Source organism: Felis catus, chromosome C1, assembly GCF_018350175.1.
Source record: "Felis catus isolate Fca126 chromosome C1, F.catus_Fca126_mat1.0, whole genome shotgun sequence".
In the NCBI taxonomy this organism is placed as follows: Eukaryota; Metazoa; Chordata; class Mammalia; order Carnivora; family Felidae; genus Felis; species Felis catus.
Genome location: NC_058375.1, coordinates 104289654 through 104295653, shown reverse-complemented (window position 1 = coordinate 104295653; position 6000 = coordinate 104289654). Strand labels below are relative to the sequence as shown.

At 43.9% G+C, this 6000-nt stretch overlaps 1 non-coding gene across 1 annotated transcript; it reads left to right on the top strand.

Annotated features, from left to right (window-relative positions):
• The first annotated feature begins 3988 nt into the window (after positions 1-3988).
• On the top strand, positions 3989-4152 carry LOC111562187. Its single transcript, XR_002745229.1, has one exon. It is a non-coding gene; the product is annotated as a U1 spliceosomal RNA (small nuclear RNA).
• Positions 4153-6000: the final 1848 nt, after the last annotated feature.

Sequence of the window (6000 nt, the reverse complement as noted above, 5' to 3'; positions counted from 1 at the left end):
GAACCATCTGTGAACCAGGCCCCAGGTTTCCCTTTCTATGGTAACTGTAGGGAAGTCCCCATGACACCCTAGGCGCAGGCTGTGAGAGAGAAGGGAGTGTAGCAGGAATGGGGACTGCAGGCGTGTGTGACACTTCTTCATGTGGCTTCCTTGCACATTCAGGGCCTACTTGGACCCGATTTCTTATATACCACTTCAGTTCGATGACGGAGTGAGCCGCTCATTACACTCGTTAACGTGACAAAAATGTTCAAAGGTATAGTATACATGATGCCCCAAGTCCCTGCCTTTTGTAAGTGCTTGACTAGGAGTTTCCAATGATAGTTTGCCTATCTCTATTGCCACATCATGCCAAGGACGATGTTTCCGTTGTTTCTTTTTTAAAATTTTTGGTGACTGCTCTCTAGTTTGCAATGTACATTTACAACTAATCTAAGTCAACTTGCAAATAACACTAAAATGCTCCACCGCTAGTGCAGGTCCTTATAACAGATGCGGTTTGAGCCCCACATCGGGCTCTGTGCTGACAGCTCGAGCCTAAGCCTGCTTCAGATTCTGTGTCTCCCTCTCTCTCTGCCCCTCCCCCACTCACACTCTGTCTCTCTCTCTCTCTCTCTCTCTCTCTCTCTCACAAATAAACATTAAAAAATTTAAAAATTTTTATAATAAAGGACTATAACGAACAACTGCTCACAAATCTGATAACTTAGATGAAATGAACCAAATCCTTGAAAGACACAATTTATCAAAACTCACACAAGGAGAAATTGGCCATCTAAATAGGCCTAAATTGAATCCATAATTAATAAGCTTCTGAAAACAAAACCAGACTTCAATAGTTTCACTGGTGAATTGTACCAAACATTTAAGGAAATGATACCAATTCTCTACAGTATCTTTCAGAAAATAGACAAAGAAACATTTGCTGACTCATTTTATAAGGCAAACTTTAATACCTGTTTAAAAACTAAATTCAATCAAGTACATTTGAGGATCCAATTAACTTTATTATTAAACAATTCACGAATAGGGGCGGCTTTCCATCTCGCAAGTCAAGGGGAGCTCCACTGAGTTTAAACAAAAGTTTTTAAAGGGGGAGAGAGGGCATTATAGAAGAAATTGGGAAGAGGAGAGGAGGAGGAGGAGAGAATCGGTGAACAAGGAATGTATTGGTTTTTTTTTTTCTTAAATTTTTTTTTTAATGTTTTATGTACTTTTAATACAGAGAGAGGGACAGAGCATGAGCAGAGGAGGGGCAGAGAGAGAGGGAGACACAGAATGTGAAGCAGGCCCCAGGCTCTGAGCTGTGAGCACAGAGGAACTCACGAGCTGTGAGATCATGACCTGAGCTGAAGTCCGACTGAGCCACCCAGGCGCCCCAAGGAATGTATTGTTTAGTCAAGGTTGCCCTCCTACAGGGAGAAGGGGTCTATCAGTAAATTTCCTGGTATTGACCAGGAAACTCTGAGTTGACTGGTTAAAGATTACATTCTGGGGTGGGGTGAAAGTGCAGCTAGGTTAGGTATTAAGACCTCATTTACTGGGGCGCCTGGGTGGCGCAGTCGGTTAAGGTCCGACTTCAGCCAGGTCATGATCTAGCGGTCCGGGAGTTCAAGCCCCGCGTCGGGCTCTGGGCTGATGGCTCAGAGCCTGGAGCCTGTTTCCGATTCTGTGTCTCCCTCTCTCTCTGCCCCTCCCCCGTTCATGCTCTGTCTCTCTCTGTCCCAAAAATAAATAAATGTTGAAAAAAAAAATTAAAAAAAAAGACCTCATTTACTGATCTGGTGGCCTTACCCTAAGTGATGCCATTCTGGGCCTGTGGTTTTCTTTTTAACAATTACCATCTTTTTTTTTTTTTAAGTATTTTTTAAAGTTATTTATTTTTTATTTTGAGAGAGAGAGAAGACAGAAACAGAGAACATGAGTTGGGGGAGGGGCAGAAAGGAGAGAGCGAAAATCCCAAGCAGGCTCTGTGTTGTCAGCAGAGGGCCCAATGAGGGCTCGAACTCATGAACCGTGAGATCATGACCTGAACAGAAATCAAGAGTCAATCAAGGTGCCACGTCAAATTCCTGTTCTTTTGATCAAACTCAATTACACTGAGAGATGTGATAAAAATTTAAGGCATTGGTACCACCCTCAGTTACCTCTTCGTGGTTCTCTGTAGCTTCTGTTGATCCTTTCTTTGGCACTTACAGGTCATGATGTTTTTGTTTAACATCTTTGATATCACAGATTACTTCCATTAGAGTTGGAGGATGATGTCAAGAACATTTCCCAGAAACCAAAGTAAGAACAAGGAAATAAAAACAGACATTTAGTTCAGGAAAGTGGATGAGTTCAGGAGGTCCAAACATGAACCGTAGTGTAATTTCCCTCCTTGGTGAGTTCCAGGTAGAGACTACACCCAGTGGAATTGTCACCCAAACTTTATTTACAGCCAATAAGGAGATCACCGGAGAGAACTTCCAAAGCCTTGACTACCTGAGCAGGGGTAAGGTAGTTCCAGGTTCTTTTTATTTAGGGTTAGGATGAATATTCGGAGTTTTGTCATTGCCTGTAAAGGCAGGCATAAGGTTATGCGGGCCGTACTTAAAAACCAAGCCTCCTAAGTGCATCTAATGTTACATTAGTGAAGACTTTAACATTTTAATGAAGGAGATGTAATTGTCTGGCAAGGGCAAGGGGGAAGGAGATGTAATTGTCTGGCAAGGGCAAGGGGGTTATGCTGGATGGGGCCTTGGGTTCCCTATCTCTGGTAAGGAATGCAGTGTCTTGGGACACCTGGGTGACTCAGTCAGTTAAGCATCTTGATTTCAGCTCAGGTCATGATCTCACAGTTTGTGGGATCAAGCTCTGAATCCGGCTCTGTGCTGACAGCGCTGAGCCTGCTTCAGATTCTCTCAACCTCTCTCTTTGCTTCTCCCCTGCTCATGTGCACCCACCCTTCAAAAAAAAGGGGGGGGGATGCAGGGTCTTACTTTTGAAATAGTAGTAGGAGTTTTATTGTCTCTGATATGGTTAGGCTACTTCGTAGCCTGGTAGAGACGGTTAGTTTTTGCACTTTTTTATTCATTCCTTTAAAATCCTTAACTACTGAAAATCTGGCATTTCTTTTTAATTCTGACGCCTTCTAGGAAGGTTTTTAAGAAGTGTGCTTACGCAAGTAGAGCCCGTAGGGCATCATAGATCACGGAAAACCGAGGGCCTAAAATGACTTCTCTTGTGTCACGAAAGCTACGTCTAGGCTTTCTTCTTCTGGGGACCCTTAGCCCTTTCTGCTTACAGAATAACATGTGTTCCAGAAAAAGACTAGAAAAAGAAAATTCAAAACACTCTCCCACACCTAAAGGTTGACAGTGAAAGGAATGAAATGTTCCATGAATGAAACTGAACCTTCAAGAATGGAACAGGTTTCGCCACCCGTTGTGAAGCTTAATGAGTTTTAGTAGATATACTCAGTGTATATACACAGCTCTTTTGTAATCCTAACCGTTGCACTCTCCACCCAGAAAGGCATTGTTTGAAGAAAGGTGTACTGGCGTCAGCAGCCTGCCAGACAGATTTCCCACAAGCCCAAGGTTTCAAAACCCACGACCTCTGCCCCTGCGGGAAAAGAGGGACAGGCCCTTGTCTCTGCTCGCGCCCCCCGCCCCCCACCCCCATTGACGGGCTGTGTGTCAGGGGAGAAAGGAGGAGAGGGCAAGGGCGGGACGTGGGCGGGAGGGAAAGGAGCGTTCCCGTGACGTCACGGATAGGGCGTGTGCTATGTAAATAGAGGAGCGCAGGGGCTGATGTTTCGGCAACTGCCGCTTAAATAGCGTATGATCTCGCGTGCTGTGGGAGCTATTCCAGGACTTTTGGTTGCAAGTGCGTGTGCTGCGTGTGGCAAAGTCTTAGGGAGGCTCAGAGGTGTGTGGACGGAAGTGACCGTGTGTAGAGAGTGTCAGGCGTGAGAGGGTGTAGTGGGGCGGAGGAGACGAAAGTCATACTTACCTGGCAGGGGAGATACCATGATCAGGAAGGTGGTTTTCCCAGGGCGAGGCTTATCCATTGCACTCGGGATGTGCTGACCCCTGCGATTTCCCCAAATGTGGGAAACTCGACTGCATAATTTGTGGTAGTGGGGGACTGCGTTCGCGCTCTCCCCTGTGTTTTATGGTGTGAAAAGCAGGTTTTCTGTGTTCTCGTGGGTTTTTGGTTTGCGTTGAATTATACGGGGTTTTGCAAGGTACAGTGTTTTTTAGGCATGTAATGGGTGATGTTTCAGTAAGTTTTACTTCGAGTCTTATAGTGCTTAGTGGTTTGGGTGGTGGATGTAGTGTTGGTGTGAGTGTTCTCGTCGGTTCTAACTTTACCACGGTTTTTTTGGAAATATGTTCAGGTCACTTGCTTTGATTTATATGTACTGGTTTGTTGTAGTTTTAACTGATTTTTTTTGATCTGGAGTTTTTACTTTTTTTACAAGTATGAAATTTGTTGTCAAGTTGATTTCCATAGAACACCCAGTGCTCATCCCAGCAGGTCCCCTGCTCAATACCATCATCACCCACCCCCATCAACCCTCAGTTTGTTCTCAGTTTTTAAGAGGCTTTTATGTTTTGGCTCCCTCCCTAACCTTTTTTTTTTTTTTTTTTTTTTTCCTTTTCCTCCCCCATGGTGTTCTAAGTTTCTCAGGTCTGTATGACTTATTTCATTTAGCATAATACTCTCCTTAATCAGAGTGTACTGAGTTCCAAGAGGTCTTCTAAAGGCTTTCGGTTTTCTGAGGGCTTTCCTCATTCTCAAGTACTCTACTTGCTTCTTTGTGTAGTGGCACTCCAGTTTTCTCTTGTGGTCAGGATCAGTCATCCCACTCAGGAACTTTCTATTTGTTCCTTCTCTGTCGTGAGGAGCCCCAAATGGCCCCGGAGCAGTCTCAACGTACACTTTAACACAGCCATTATGGCATTTGTTGCTGAGAGCATTTCTCTCAGGAGCTGAGACTTCCAGGGCCCATAATTACAGAGGTGAGAGGGAAGCAAAACGTTTACTAGTGTATCCGCCACTCCCATTTTGACCACTTGATTCCCAGACCTGGGAGAAACAGCACCATATACTGGTTGCTGATATAGTGTATATGTGTGAAATATCCAGATTCTCAAGGCATTGTCTTGTCATCCAGGTGGCAGCGAAACAATCTTCAAAAGCACATTCCGTTCCATCAGGCTACTTACTTCAGAGCAAATTTGGCGAGTTGGGGGGGGGGGGGCAGCAACTGTCACATGAGTTCTTGGTCAGAAGCAATGCTGTGTGGAATTCCAGGATATGGAAGAGGCATTGAAAGTACACACAGATGATTGTTTTAAGCAGAACCACTACAGGCAGAGAAGGCAAAACCATAATAAATGTATCTATTCCAGTGCCTCTCCCATGATGTAAAGGTCCTGTGTGATCAACCTGTGACCCACCAGCCTGGCTGATATCTTCCCTTCTTTCCTGCCGGGGACTGGTATTATATCAGGAGCTGAGTTGTTCTTTGGTATTGGCTGTTGGGCCCTCGGTAGTGCTGGTTACCATTCGCCATGGTGAGTGGAACCCATGTCGCTGAAACCATGCATAATCTGTATCTTTCCTTGTTTGTGGGTCCATTGAGCAATCCTAGAACTTCTATTTGATTCTGTTTTATGATTTTCACTTTTCGTGAGATTCTCTGTTAGAGCACAGAGCACTCATTGACCTTGTATATTCCTTTTGCTTTTCCTATATATTATTTATATATAAAAATATATGTAAAATATATAATGTATACGTTGTGTATGTATTTTCAAGTCTGCTAAATCTACTATTGGGACATCTGGGAGTTGGTTTCTCTTGACTGCTATTTTTTTAAAGTATGAGTTAAATGGGCTTCATCCTTTGTTTCTTTGTATGTCTAGTATTTTTTTTATTGCTTCAGCACACTTTGAAAGATACATTTTAGAGACTCCAGATTCTGGTATCTTCTTCCAGAGAGTATAA